General features: G+C 37.7%; 1 protein-coding gene across 3 annotated transcripts in view; it reads left to right on the forward strand.

Annotated features, from left to right (window-relative positions):
• Positions 1–16,954, forward strand: part of LOC145999740 (uncharacterized) — a 105,761-nt gene that overhangs the window by 19,955 nt on the left and 68,852 nt on the right. The window lies entirely within an intron of this gene.

Here is a 16,954-nt window from a genome sequence, read left to right on the forward strand (position 1 = left end):
GTGTCCACCCCACCATGTCAGATTAGAATGAAATTTGTTACATGATATTGTTAGATATATAAGAACCCATATTTTTTTATATTTGGAATATTCACTCTAGTTTGGAATTTATAGTCCTTTGAAATTTCCTGCCATTTGATGCCCCCCTTTCTTGTGGGATCAAGCAAATTATACAGTGGCATGTCCAGGATTTTTGAAAGGGGGGACTACATATACTTTGTTGGTTGTCAGACTTCATTTTGTCATCTTTACCTGCATCCTAGGGTTGGCATTTTGCCGTTTTATTTTTTTTTGGGGCTAGATTCTACTTTACGTCCTTATTGCTTTTTGTTGGTGGTAACCGATGGGAGTTAACAACAGTGTAGGCTCCTTTTTTGTGTCCACATTGTGAATGTGTGTGCTTTGCTCGTCTGCGTGGTGATTGCTTCTTTGCGTTCATGGTGTGTTGTGCATGTGTATGATCACAGATCAGAATGGCGTACATCTGGTTGCATGGTTTCTTTTTCTTTTTACACTTTCTGTTCACGATAGCCCCACTAACCATTCACGGGTAGCCCCAAAAACCATGCACGGGTAGTCCCACAAACCATTCACGTAAGCTCCAAAAACCATTCATGGGTAGCTCCACGAACCATGCACAGGTAGCCCCACTAACCATTCACGGGGGCGAGGTATGCCTATGAGGTTAGGTTAGGTTCCATCAGCACTCATTTCACCCCTAAATATGTGCTTCATCATCAAAGAATTTCCTCAGTACGTTGAATTATGCATATCCGGACAACATCGGTTTTTATCGATTTCCTCCTCCAGGTAATTTTTCCTTGCTTTGGTATTTACTTTGTTGAATTCCTTATGCAATAACCTTTCCAACAATATATGACACGTATTCCTTAGGGAAAGAATGTAAAGTAGAATCTTACCTTATTTTAAAAGAAAAAACCCAGAAAAAACCCGTGCAAAATTCATTTTTTTGATTTTTCAGGTTTTATTTATAAATACATATATATTAAAAATAAAATAATACATTTTTCCCTGATAGTATTATATTGAACAATTTGTATTGTTTTAGTTCACTGAATCAAAAACTATTTAATATTTTTTGTTAACATAGTGAAGAATTGACAATTAAGGTCTCACACCTTGAAATGATTAAACTAAAAACATACATAATCCATGCTGCAACAGACTATTGAGCACCCAGGCCTACCTACAGACACCCGGCCGTACTCCCACTTGATCCTACTCTGAGATGGGAGATCATCAAACCAGTTACGGGGTGATGTGTGGTCAGCACGACGAACCCCCAGTCGTCGTCATAGCTTTTCATGATCGGGTTACACTACTCGTTCGTAGCTCCCCAATTTAATCATGATGGCGAGTGTTCAGTCTCATACACAGGCCAAAATCTCAGGAGAAAAGCTGTTACGTTTCCCCAAGGAGAGACAAACCTGCACGCGTCCGATAGCTGGAGCCCAAAGCATGACCGCACAACCACAGTGCGGGAAAAGTGATTAAATTATCTAAGATACTATATTCTGGAAAATTCTACTCTTGCTGGATGGTGTAACAGTTAATATATCAGTTCCCAGGGTTGCGCATTGCAATTCTATACTAATACTTGATAGCTGTGGTGGTTTAGTCGACCTTAATGGCAGAGTGGTGCAATGCCAGGGAGGGCCTCCCCGATGGTGCAGTGGTTGCGTCATTGCCTTGTAATCAAGGGGTCCCGGGTTCGATACCCGGTGGAAGCTCATAGTATTTCGGATCCCACTTTAAACTGTAGGTCCAGTCCCGTTTAGCCTTACTGTGCATAACAAATTAATCAATCAATCAATGGGTCCCTGGGTCAGACATGGATGTTTGTGTTTGTTCCAATGAGAATACAGAAAAAATATAGAAAATTGATGTGTGTGAAAATTGAGAAAATAGAGGGAAAAAGGGGGGGGATACTACTGCTTAGGAGGATTACTTTTATTACAAATGTAAAGAAAAAAGTAGACAGGCTGTCTGACTGCCCATGCAGAAGACTCGGGTTTGAATCTTGGGCTGGGGGATTTAAGGTCAGAATTTTTCCAGTCTTGTCCCTGCATAAAGCTTCTCTGGAACTCACCCACCCTTAGATCAATGGATCCTTGGGGAGGGGGGGGGGGGTTAGAGGCAGCCGGAGTTTGGTTCTGATCACATTATCTTCAAAATGAGTGAGATGAAGAATATGTCGGGCCCTACCCCCATATCCCGCGAATGTGCCTTCATTGCGTGGTGCTGTATGCATGGGGGACTTTACCTTTACCTACTATACAACATAGAGTAGCTGCACACACTTTTAATTCTGCTTCAATACAGTTTGTGTTTTCCCTTTATTTTTGTGGATGTTTCAAGTTTAAATATCTCCTCAGTGTATTAACCATGTCAATATTATAAGGCTGACATGTTTAATTGTCTTTGCTGATTTCATCCAAATGGAATACTGTATCAATCCTCCAAAGTATCTGTTTGGTATGAAACTATAACAGTTCCCATTAGTGGCCCTTATTTGGATCCCAACATACATATGGACTAGATTGTTAAGAAAAATTATTTGTCAAGCCGTAGCTTAAGAAATGCCCTAAAATATTTAGGTATCTTTTCTTAATGTCCAAAAATATAGTTTAGGCAGATATTTGAAAGTGGCATCAGAAGCTACCTCAGAATATGAAAAATCAATACCACTTTGATCGGCTGAATACACCTATAACTTATTCATTTCATACATTTTTACATTGCTACTTACGTATTCTGCATCGCGGTACATTCCTTAAGGTGGTGTTATGAATTTTTCAAGGAAATAATGTCCATTTTTCACATTACGAGTACTTATTGGTGTTCGTTTTTTCGTTTCCCTAACATACAATATGGCACGAGAGTAATGGTTCATCATGGTCGTGCTTGTGTTTTGTCGATGGTATGCAGTGTTTCCAACCTTCTTAACCAAAAAATACCTACTTTCATGTTACTAATTTCGTATTTTTTCCACGGGTTTGAAATTGTGGTTTGTGATCGCATTGTTCCACAAACCTTTCACGGATAGCCCCACAAACCATTATCGCATAGCCCCAAAAACCATTCACAGTAGCCCCATACACCATCGCGGTAAGGTTAGGTTGCTTAGATTAGGCAAAGATAGTTAAAAAACGGTGTGGGTGGAAACGCTTGCAGGGGGTTATGTCATCAAACGCATGGGACATCCGGTTCACGTACAGGAAGGAAATTAAAGCAACGTCAATTGCGTATCGGAGATATATTTTCCTAAAAAAAAACATGCATTCGAACTAAAAAGGATAGAAAACACATTCACGAACTTCCACAATGCTGCAGAATGTGATTTCCATAAGTAGTTTTTTCTGTAAAAATGAAGAAATACATATTCACTATATCGAAGTGTTACCGAAAAATATATTTTTCATCCACCATCTTGAAATACTTTCAACAAATGCAAATGCAAAATAAAACCATTCCCTGGGTGTATCTATTTGCAACATGAATTTGAGCTTAAAACTGTCCTAACATAGCTGAGACTTGTTTTCTTAATCTACGAAAATCTAACCTCAAATATTTGCATAACTTCAAACTCTCGCAAGGCATGTTAAATCAGTCTGTCGTCCACCATCTTTAAACATGGTGACAAATTTTTCTAAAACATGACTCCAATCCTTTAAGTTATCTTGTAACTCTAAAAATTGCAACTCAAAAGCTTTACATTTATGGCAAAATGTATGTTTGCGATTTTACCACCACCCCTCTCCTAAACTATGAAATATAATTTTAATAGTTTTACTGCAAAATTGCAGACCGAGGAATTATCTACAATGACTGGGTTTAGTTTCTTATACTCTGAATATCATTGTAGACACTTTTGGGGAAAAAGAGAACATGGTATAGATTGTGTATGCAACACGAGGAAAATCAGTTTTTCATTCACAATCTTGAAACACATTGTTCAATTTCACTGACATGTAATACCATTGCAGTCTGTCAAGTTTTCAAGGTGCAGAAACATGTTATCATGGTCACTAATATATGACTTGTCATTCTTTGCCCATCCACCCCACCCATGCTCCTCCTAAGTCATCCATTATATTTTGATACTTTTATTGTGAATTTTCAGTGCCAGTAATGTCAGAATGCCCCTGAAAGTTTTATGCACAAACCTAGAAATTGTAGTCTGTAAAAAGGTTTGAAAATGTCAAAAATGGTCAAAGTAAGGAAGTATACGTATGCATTGTATACCCCCTATATTTAAGATAAAAAGAAATCGTGGTAGATTATGAGAGTGCTCGACTTCTTGGGTATAGAGCTCCTAACCACAAATAAGATTTATCCTACATTGGCAAGGAACCCATGACGTTCAATCAATGCACTGAACTGGAGGGAGGGGTCAGTGCCCAGTGCAAGGCATTGGAAGGAAAACAGAACATTTGCACACATACTAAATTTTGAGAAATGAAATGAATCTTTTGAAAAGTGTTTGGTTTAATTATACCACAGTTTACTTTATTCTACTTTCACGACTTTTCAATAAAATGTACTCAATTCTCCTTTGTAATGCCTCTTTCCAGAGACAACCCATTCATTTATACAAGAAGAAAATCTAAATTCTTGCAAAATCCGTTATTTTTGTAGGTTTGCATCAAAATATTTCATGCCTCGAGAGGGGCATGACCCCCTTGCCCTCCTGGGTACGGGCCTGACCCAGACATTTACATGCATATGTGTGTGCGTGTGTGAAACAAGGGAATTTGCTGCATGAATGACAGAGCACACTGAAATACATTGATCAATATGATCCACAATTTTCGAATTTTTGTTTCTGCACTTCATTTTTTTTTTAAGAAAATATTTTTTTTTAATTATTAAGAATATTAATGTTCAATCTTCCAGTAAAGAAACATACACTCCAGACTCAAAATTGTATTGAGTAGCTGACAGCAAAATATTTTACTTGGCACCCAGTTGGTGTGTGTGCTGGTAGGGGGGTTATTACTTTGACCATGTGGGGAATCAAAACTTAGGTATTTCAGCTTGTTTGCAACACTTGTGGGTTAAAATTTTTTCAACAGACGCAAGCATCATGTGCCTAAATATTGGCCATATATTCACATGGAGAATTATAAATCGTAAGTTTGCACTGGAATTTTGTACACTTGGCAACACTGTTGCTAGATGCCAGTTCACGTAGCTTGTTTTGAAATTCCAAGAGCTAGTCATAAATACAGCAACTAGATGTCTGTATATTCATTTTAATCTCTAAGACTTCTTTTCCAAAAAAGTACAGTTTGGCCTTTAAATGTCCCAATTTAGTCATTAAACTAATCATGTGCATTGAATGAATATATTTATATGGTCCTACATACACCTCATGCATTGCTGGTTTCCAGAAATCGACCCACCATTCATAAAATTGTTGCTCTTTGAAGTACAGCAAAAGCAAGATTTTTTTTGGAACACCTGTTGCATGCCTGGGCATCCATGGTGATGTAGTGGTAACATTGTCATCTTGTAATCAAGGGTTCCTCGGTTCAATACCTGGTGGAGGCACTCAGCATTTTGGATTCCACTCTAAACTTTAGGTCCAGTCCCAATTAGCCCTATTATGCATAAAAAAATTAAAGTATAAAGTGCTCCCCTGTGCTATGCTTCCCACCATGAAGGTGTATAGGAGTGTGGAGTTAGGGCCCCACATTTTCTTGATCATGGCTAAAGGTGTAGGTGATGTGATCAGCACCATGTCCCTCCTATTATGTATAAAGTGGACATAAAACAAAAACTTGCACAAACAAACTCTTGCATACGAGTATAAGGGCAAGTAGTAGAGAGAATACTCTGTAAGAATGCACAAATGCTGTTCCAATGAACCTTTTGAGGATTGAGCATTCCAGGCAGGCACTTCGTAAATATGACAGTGACATGTTTAAAAGTTTCAAAAGTTTTATTTTGTCATGATTACCTCCAAATGTCAAGCTATTTACGCCCACAGGCCCAATGGCAAAGCCTGACTTAAATAACATTGCAGATCTTTCCTTGGGGGGGGGGGAGGCAGTCTTTCATAAATCAGTGAAAATAAATTTATTATTTCGTTATTCAAGCAATAAAAATAATTTTCATAAAACACTGAAAATAAATTTATTATTTCGTTATTCGAGCCTTAAAAATAGTTTTCATAAAGCACTGAAAATAAATTTATTATTTCGTTATTTGAACAGGTCATAAAATCGATTACTTGAAGTATCGTTATTGGTTTCGGAAATATGATTTGTGAAATGAAGTCACATTGTGCCAGTCTAGTAGTGTGGTCAGGCACAGTAGTGGTGGTAGTGGTGATGAGAAGTCAGTGTAGCCAGTGTTGTGTTCGATTCACTCAGTAGTGCAAATACAGAATTTATAATTTTTGATTTAAATGTATGGCCAATACTTCAGCACATGTTCTCTGTGTCCTGTTGACAAAATTTCAACCAGCTACAATGCGAGGTATACAAATAAAACAGTCATTTGTAGATTATACCATTCACAGCCTGTTCACCTCAAGTACAAGACAAACGGTTCATGATTGTGAATAAATAAACTTCCTAGAAGATATCAAACTCTGGAATGATTTAATCAATATTGTCCGTTTCAAGCAAGTGGTCATGCTGGTGATATATCAGAATTTCTAATGCTTCAAATCCCTTGTAGGAGCATGCACTAATTTTGGTCACGCAGGTGAGAAATTTATCTCATAATATTTAATACTTTTTTTAATGCCTCATAGGAGTGTGCACAAATTCCAGCATAGCATGCACAAAAAAGCAAGAATTGTGCACTGAATATTGGCACTGGTTTAGGCCCATTTTGAACCATTGATCAGGCTAGTGTGAAGTTGACACAACCATTTTGAATTACTAATTCTTCCCAAACCATGCACACACAAATTGAGGAATAGTGTGCATATATTATGCACTAATTCATGGCATTTCTTGTAGAGGTGTTGGATCATGTGATACAGCAAACTTCAGATGACTAAAATATTTGTACAACACAGTATAGTGTGTGCAACAAGTGGAAAATTGTTGTTTTTTTATCTGCAATCTTGATACACCTTAACAGGTTTTGCTTGATGAAATAACCTTGCAGTTTACAAAGATTTTTAGTTGAGTAACAATTATCTAATTGATTCTAAAATTACGGTATTTATTAGGGCTGAGCTGATGCCACTTTGAACCAATACTGATACTCTCATTGATACACACTGACGCTGATACCAATATTTCTAAATTTGATTTTAAAATAATAAAGGCTAGTTATCAAGTCATCACATCACATTCCTTTAATGACATTAAATAACTCACTAGCATTATAGTACTTTGAGCCATGATGGTGTAGTCTGTAGGGTGTCTTGTTTCTATGAAGGAGACTTGGGTTCGATTCCTGGGGTAGGTGATATAAGGTCAGTATTTTTCTGTCCTCCCCCCCCCCAAAGCATCTCTGGGGCTCACCCAGCCTCAAATCAATGGATACCTGGGGGCAACCCCGTGGGGTAAAGGCATCTGGAGTGTGGTTCTGATCACATCACCTCCAAAAATGGCCGAGATCGAGAATGTATCTACATCCCCTAAATGTGCCTTCATGTCATTGTGCTATATGCACGGGAACTCCATTTTTTTTTTTTTTTTTAAAAAAAAGAAAAATCATTATGATACTTTAAAAGGTGTTGTGACATTTGGTATTTTTTTTTGTGAACTTCTCTGTAGACCCAGAGGATGCAAAGACAGAGGTTTTTTGAAGTGTTTCTAGCATTGCTGCAGTTACAAAGAAAAATTAAAAAATCGGTGGATTGTCTCTTCTTCAGTTTCATGTAAATATTATTCATTCCTGTCATTTGGGTTAGCCTGGTGAAAGAGAAAAGAGATGTAATAATATATACAAATACAGTTATTAAAATAATGCCTCTTTTTGCCATGCTGTCCATCATTCTCTGACATTTGAGACATAAACAAGTCGCTGTGGTATGGGCTGATATCAACAGTCCCATAAAAGACACAGAAGGGAAGAGTGCAAAAAGAAATTATACAATCCACAACCCTCCTGCCCTGATTGAATGTAGATAATACAAATCAAATTCCACAGCGGCCTTCAAGCGTCTTTCCGAAGAACTCCGAAATCATCTGGCATGGAGACATCCCAGCATGGTAGTAATGCTAGTGTTTTTTGTATGTTGCCCTGGTGGACCAAATATGTACTGTGTTGGTCTGATGTACCAAAATGTGCTTGTCTGTTGGAGTGAGCTGAGTCTGTCTAATTTTGCACGATGCACGCGAAAGAAAATGATATTACTTACTGGGCGTCGTGTTTAGCACAAACCCTTGCCTCTGGAGTGGAGGACCATATGTCGTGTTCCTTAGGGTAATTCAACTCAGAAGTTTGCAGAATGACACCCACTGATAACAAACGATGCTATATTGATTAATTGTACCGTATATACAACTTGCTGTAATGCAACGTGGTAGATGGAACGAATCACCGCACACACTTCGCCATATTGTCTAGGGAACTGTCTTGAGTGTCGCTCACCTGGATTTGAGAGTGCACATAAAAAGCAAAACTGAAAGCCCCTGACATCTATTGTTAACAATATCAAACATATTAATTATGATCTGAGACAGCTGGTTTTAGAAACGTTTACCATGAGCATGCGAGCAGGAATTTAAAATGAAATATATCTTCTATTTCCACAAAACCTTTTCCTGGTAGTTATATGCCTTCGAGAAGTTTAGTCACAGCTTTCCCTTTACCCATGCCTTTTATCTTGTCAATCATCTTATTTCCAGGAGGTGTGAGGGAGGGGGGGGAGTTGTTCAGTAATTCTCCATAAAACTAATCTGTCTCAAGGAAGACTGAGCGAACATTTGGAAAGGACAAATGTTTCTCTTGGCCTGGTTCTAGCAACTCAAAAACAATGGTTCCAGTTGGAAAATTTCAACCAATACTTACCAATAGCACTTGTATCGGCCAATGCAGATACATCAGTATCTGTATTGGCTCAGTTCTAGTAGTTATTGTAGTTAATTAATACATGACTTTTTCCTTTTTGCCCTCTCAGCCATCCACCCTTGCCCACTATGCTGTTCAGCCAAAGTTCCCACATGAGGAAGTGACTGGTTACTAAGGTGCTACCACACAAATTATTTCATAATTATACCTTTGTTCAACCTTATTCTGGAAATGTGTACCTTTTTTGTTGTATTTGTCAACAACTAATTTTAGTATGATTTGAGGAGAATTGCCTAGCGAATGAAACCTTGAACTTGTTGACTTTTACTGTATTAATTATTTGGAATGCTGCCAACTTTTCTAAGTCTTTACTTTTCTTTGAATTTTTCTAACTTTTGGCAGGCGTTGATCCTCAAAGTACTTAAAACACCCAGCCAGCTCTGAGTGCCGTGGCGAAGAGCATTGAATTTACTACAAGAGGGTGGAAAAATAATTGTGGACATTTGCATCCCTCCCTTCATTACAAAATTAATATGTCAAATGTCTAAACAGCTTTCTTTCAACAATTGCCTCAGGTTGATATTCTTTATTTGAGTGACCTGCATGGATTGTGCAACAAAAATCAACACCCCCCCTTCTTCCCTCTCTCCCCTTCTTTGCTGACTTTCTTCTTCAAACTCAAGAGATTTTGCCAATGCTGACTCATATAATTACGGGGAAACTTTTGGTATCATCCTTTCATCATAAACAAATGAGAAAAACAGCACTTTGTGAGATTTCACACTGTAACAATCCATTCAGCTAGCAGAGCTTTCTGGAATATAAAAGCCAACCAAATTTTGTTATGTCATGCTCATTTTTAGTCTGTTATATGAGGTGTTGTAATGTTTATTTTTGTGTCTTGTTTGATGTGTCTGACTGGAAAGGGACCAAAGGGACCAATAGGATTTCAGTGGCCACAGTGCAGGTTTATCTAGGGTAGTGGGTCAAGTATGTCATCAATCAATCAATCAGTGACATTGATCTACCCATCCAACAATGTTTCGCAGCAGCCGATCATGGCCATTTGTAGCAGATCGTAAATCTTGTTTGTAGTAAATTATTAGGGGATACTACAGGGTACACACAATAGGAAATGTGAGAACATTAATATCACATGAACTTTTGGATATGGAAATATGGTAGACTGAAATGGTATGGTTGCATGATGATCCTTTTATTTCCACATTTAATAACGATGTATTTTGAACTTCTAAATTGCCAAATTTCCAAGTATGTCTCAATATCAGCAGAAATCTGTATGAGTAATATTCGTATTGATTCAGGCTAATATTACCTCAACCCTAGTATGTGTGCTGTTCTGTATATTCAAGGTACTTACGTAGGATGCAATTCAATGGGTTTGTCATATGATTTTGTCAAATAGGTTATTACGTACCCAATAGGACCAAGTAATGTAAATAGTTTGCTAAAGAGGAATAGTAATGGCAGCACCAGGCGTGCAAGATTAAGAATTAGCATAATATATTAAATAACTTTATAAATAAGAACAAAGGAAATTGGAAACATGAAAAATAATAAAATCTACTATAAGAAGATGAAGAATAAATATAAAAGAAATAAATTAATATATATATATATTCAATTAATCAAATAAGTGATCATATGTAAGTTAATATGAAAATTAAAGAAGTCAAAGCACTGATACAAGTTTGTGTCTTTGAACAGATATTGCATCTGTCCGATTGATTTACCATTCCCATAGCGGAAATTTTGTTTACATCAGTGGCAGCACATTTCTGTCGACACCCCACAGCACTTTTGGTTGCGCGTTTCAACTGTAGCACATACTTGGATGCGCGTGTCAGTCGTTTGGCACCAAGTATACACTCTGTTGTACCCAGTTATTGTTGGCACGTTCAAATCGCAGCTGCAAGGGAGGAGATTAGTATATTTCCCAAAGCTTAAGAGAAAAAGGATATATGAATTCATAAATCGTCAGAGACTGAAGTAGAAGGAAATCCAGAAGGAAGTCCAAATCCAGATCTGTCCATTAAGAAGGAAGCTCACATAGGAAATCCAGGAGGAAGTTCTGACCTGTCCATTAAGAAGGAAGTCCAGATAGAAGAATATACAAATTGAAGAAAAGAAATAATAAAAAACATATTGAGATAAAACTTGACTGTAGATGAGAATTACAGAGAAAAGTAGCCCATCATGGAAATATTATTTTTCCATGTATCCTTGTTTATATAATATATTTGTTTAAACGTCTCGATTGATAGGCATCCTGTCTGGTTTCGTTGTCTACAAAGAACCCTACCCTGTAGATATTCTAGCTGAGGTTTAAGATTAAGATTCATGCACCTTGCACCAAAATGGAGGTTATTCTGTACAAGAGTAGCAGTTCTGCTAAATTCATTGACCCTGGACTAAAACTAGTTTCATTAATGGAATTAAAATATCTGAATTAAGGTCTGTCAAAGGAGAGAAGTCTTCTATAAAACTTTTGAGAGGAGCAAGTTCTTCATGATTGACAGATTCTAGGATGCCACTTAGTTTGCTCCACCACTTATCATATAGTTTCCAAGCCAACACTACCCACCTGCACTGTGCCCTTAGACTAAGGAACTTTAAGAATTGTGAAAGGATGCAAGCACCCATGTGGGTTGTCTGTCAGTCAATAAGTAAGGATGTTTGATAAACTTGCTTCATTGCATTTAAGGTAGGTAAGTCATGTGATGAAAGAGACAATTTGATTTCCATGTTAGTTGATAATTTCATGACAATATCACATTTATTTGTGTATGAACTTTATTATGAAGATATCTGTAATGCTGTGTTAACTGTAGCAATGAAATTGGGTGAGTAGGTATACAAGCATGGGATTTAACCTCATACTGTTTGACATTCGAGCACTACATGGGACATGGAAATCTACTTCCGTAGTTTTTTACTTTTTATCAGGTAGGCTACATATTGTATCCCTATGTTCTTCGTAAAGATTCGCATAACCACTTTTTATATATGCAAAATAATCTAACACAGTTATTTTTAGTGGTTATTATTTTATTTTATCTGCGATGTTTTGTTCTGGTTTCTCAGAACTTTCTGAAGCTACACTAAGAGATACATACAAAAATACAACCTCACATGGCTACTCACTCTACACCTCTCTCACTTGGGGCTCTACAAAAGTGTAGATTGACTAGCCATGTGAGGTTGTGTTTTTGTATGTATCTCTTAGTGTAGCTTTTACAAGTTCTGGGAAACTCACTCACATTATGTATTTGTTTGCACCCAACTAGTGTGATCTGGAATACAGATAGCCAAATCCCGATAAAATGTTATCCGGATGTTGTAAAATTTTCTATCTGGATTTCAAATATCCAAACATAGATATTCTGATATGAAGATATACCGATTATTTGGATATCTGAATTGTCTGGATTATCCAGATATCTGTTTTACAGGCTATCCAATCTTTTATTTGTCATTTTCGTATTTCAATACATGGATTTCCTACAGAGTGACCACAAACAAAATAATCTTCTGCTAAAATGCTTCTCCCCTCGAACCGTTTCGCTTTGTCCACAAGGAAGCATGCTCACCTCTGCTCCACCCCTCCTTGCAGAAGTGTGGTGAACAGGAGTCGCGGGTCTGCGCAGTTTCATTTGCTGGTGGTTCCATTATACAAATCATCCATCAGCTCTGTACTATCCGAATTATCAGGATATTCAGATTATCTGCTGTATCCAAAATGAATGAATATCAGATGATTAGAATATGGATACCCATTACCTGGATTTTGTTGCCACCCCTAACCTGGTAGTGGTTGCAATCTTTAAAAATTTTAGAACAATTAGTTAGTTCAGGTCTTGTGCTCACTCTGAATTAAACATTTCATAACCACTTTTGTGGCTAGTCACCTAAAGCTGGATTTCCGAACCACAACATTACCCTTTTTCTGACATCGATTTTGGCACTGTCTTCAACTTGCTGGTCTGGTATTGTTAAACTTTGCATTTCCATGTGAGGAATTGCATCACTCTTTGTCCAGACCATGCGTGAGTTTACCTTAACATTTCCACCTACATGCTGAAGAATAGATAGCAGCAAGAAGCAACTTGGCAGCTGCCAGCACTACATTTATTGTCCAATCGTTGAATTGAAAAAGAAGAATGCTGACTTGTTTCCAATTTCACTATCTGAAGATATTTTCCACAAGAGGCTCAACTTTGTCTAAATATTTCAGGTAACTCAGCTTCATTATTTTTTCTTCATTTTTATTTTTTAGTTGTTTGCGTAAATTTTATTACTTTGATTGCTCTAAAAACCCTTTAAATGATGACCGAAAGTGTTGACAAAGAGCAACTTCTCATAGTTTCTTAGATTCATAATATATCTGAAGTGACACAAGTGACAGGAAGTAAATGTGTGTGTCTTGTATCTCTCTTCTTGGTCCCCTGCTGATGTTCAGGTCATATTTACTATGGTCTAGCACTGACTGAAGGGTAACTTCAACATGTGAGTTAGTTTTCATGAACTCCTTCAGGATTGCCTGTTTTAATGGCATCCAGAACCTGGTTCTATGAAGGGTGCCTGTTTTGCTGAATGATTGATCAAGGTGTTAAATACGAAGAAGCAGTTTCCATGGAAAAATATCATGTACTCAATAACATTTCCCATTTTATTAAAAAGGGCAATAATTAATTAATCTTGAAACTTGAAATTGTAATGGAATAGTGGGGTTAATCCACGATCACACGAGATATTTATGAGGAAGCGGCTGTACGGCGATCGCAACTTCAAGTTAGAGTGAAAACCCACACTATATATCACAAATACTATTTTTTTGTGTCGCCCTTCTCGCACGAGAATGCAGGAGTCTACAAGCAAAGTCGACGAGAAGCGCGAGACAAAGCCCTGTAATAAATGTACACCCTATATATATATGTATATAACGCACACAAAATTAAAGGGTCCGTCAACGAATAGCACTCTGTACCTTCTCCGTTGAGTTCATTCACACTCTCAATTACTATATCATCCGCTCTTATTGTTTGGTATTGCACTCACGTAAATACAAAATTACTCAGTAGTACCTTTGATATCAGTCTATGGTTACCACGTGACGCGTATCTCATGCGCGTTTTTATTTTGCTGGCGCACAATAGATTTCAAGTAAGGTAAAATTACAATTTACTATGTTCAATCATCAACAGCGTATTGCATTGCACAAATATCATGTATTTCATAAACAACAATCAACACGTAAAAATAGCCCAATATCAACAAGGTCGACATAAGTCAAATACTAATTTCACAAGAGACGTGCGTCCACGTCAAAATTCCAAAAAACACGTCCTGCGTGTATAAATTTAACTGACTTCAACCATTCACTCCATTAACAATACGTATTCAGTGTATTGATCTTTCCCTCGACCCATTCAAACATAAAGGTTTAACAATTAACGATACACTACAGCTCATGCGTTTACTACAAGCAAGTTTTCTTTTGCATCACGCTGATTTACTTTTACATTAACAAGTTTTGCATTTAAACAATATTACCCCAATTCTCCTGATTCTTAATGCTATCGTGGAAAAAGGTGGAAAGGTGCAAATGGAACAAACGTCCCGAATCAATTAATAAAGGGGAAATGAAGGTTCGTAAATTTTGCTTTTTGCGACGAGGACTTCAACTCGACGCCCTTTTTTGACTACCAGCTCAAATCATCAAATTCCAGCCTAAGGAACGCATCACAAGATTGGCGAAAACTGCAATACTCGTTCGCTGCACAAAAGGTTCACTTGTTAGGAATCACTTATGAAAACCAGAATCTTTAGCGACAAAAAAAAATAGTTTTTTTTTTGAGCCAAATATCAAGTAAGAATTTAATTTGTTCTGTTCCCACTAATTTTGACGTATAATTATCTTTCGTTAGTTCACTTAAAGCGTTCAAGGCGTCCAAAAGGTGGCACGCAACAAGGGGAAAAAAGGGGGGGGAAACCAGAGTGCAACAAAAGTTTTACGCGCAATGCTTATGCATGATTAAAGGGAATACGACGTGGAACTTCGGCACAAAGATGTTAAGTTCATAATCAGAGCAGAGAGAATTTACGTACCTTCGCCGAACAAACTTCGGCCTCAAAGTCCTTGTAATGCCGCTGCCCTATTTATGCCCTTGTCCTCTTTGATGTTGGCCCATTCCACAAATGGCAAACGAGGAAACTTCCGTCAGTCAAGGCAGCATGGCTGGGCACGTCTCTCGCTGGCTATGTTGTGCGAAAGGAGTTGACCTTCTCGTTCCCGTCAGTTCAAAAGTCGTTGAAGCACTGCCGAGGTGTTTTACGCCCTGCGCGCTTGTACAAAGTCTGCCGCAAGAGGCAGCACTGGTCATTGAGCTATCGAGGACAACGGCCTCTGATGGCGGAAAATTAAACTAATATTTTACGTGAAATTTTCCAATTATGTAGCGTTTGTGATATGTGGATATAAAAACGTTACAAATTCCCCCAGACTCCCCAAAAAAAAATGCACACCCCAAAATGTATATGAAACATATATATATATACTGAATAACCTGAACAACATATAAAAAACATTGTTGCAATTAATACCAAGTTCTTTCAGGAAGGATCTAATCCCACTTAATTGATCCACACTCAAAATTCACACGCCTAAAACTTTTAGGTTACCAATTTTGAAAATAGTCACTCAAAGGTTCATAATGATGCATATAAGCATATTAAACATGATAAGACGCATGTCGACGACAGAAGGCACCTTACATCGTGTTCGCCTCCCAGTCAAACACCTGGATGTAACACTCTTCATGACAAAGTTGTGGAGTAACCAGCACACATTGCCTCTTTTGCCGTAACCAAGGTAATCCGTACGCTTGAAGATGGAAGGAAAAAACTCGTAACCATGACGATGTAGAAGGTTGGCGGTTCCATTAATAGTTCCAGGTAGCACACACGTATCCTCGTAGAGCAAAAAAACATGGAAAGAAAAAAAAAGGAACGCAATCAAAATCGAGATAAAGAATGAAAGAAGAAGGAAGAAATAGGAAAGTTGAGGAGAAGGTTACTACTGGAAGGAACAAGGAGATAGCATTATTACAACAGTACGGAGAATTAGGAGTTACCATAGGTCATAACAAAGTAAACAAATTTCATTCAAGAGAGCATGACTTTCTCTCATACATAGAATACACACAAAATAATATTAACACTCTTAATTCAATATCAAAGATTATACAAGACACATAGATATATATATAGGTCAGCAATATTACTAACCAAAAAGGTATACATATACATATATATATATAGATACACTTATATCCAGAAACATTTACACGAAGGTACAAAAATAAATGTAAGAGAATGAGCATAATTAAGCATAAGAGTCATTAACATGTGGCTGGAGAGGACTGAAGTTGCTGAGCTATGTCCGAAGTTGCCAAATCCTCTATTTGGGGAACAACCTCCAAGTCGCGTAAAATATATGGTTTAATGTGTGACACATGAGCCTTTCTAACTATCTGCTGAGTGTCGGGATCAACCAACAAAGCAGTCACAGGACCCAGCATTTTGTAAACCTGGGCTGGACCCGACCAACGCTCTTGAAGTTTCGAAGAAATGCGTTGTAAAGCATTGCTATGAGGGAAGGTACGATAAAGTACCATATCACCTGGCTTATATGAAACCTGGGATCTAGATAGGTCATATCTACGTTGGCGAGAATGCCAAGATTTTAACAAATGTTGGTACGCCTCACCCCAACGATGAGCTCGTTCCGGCGAAGGAAGAGCAGCCAGTTCATTATCCATTTGCAGTTCCCAAAAAAAAATCATGGGTCCATCTATTTCACGACCAAAAATGAGTTTGGAGGGAGTAGTATGAGTACTGTCATGTTGTGCAGTATTAAATGCAAAGGCAA

The sequence above is a fragment of the Lepisma saccharinum genome, chromosome 15, assembly GCF_977018435.1.
Source record: "Lepisma saccharinum chromosome 15, izLepSacc3.1, whole genome shotgun sequence".
Classification (NCBI taxonomy): Eukaryota; Metazoa; Arthropoda; class Insecta; order Zygentoma; family Lepismatidae; genus Lepisma; species Lepisma saccharinum.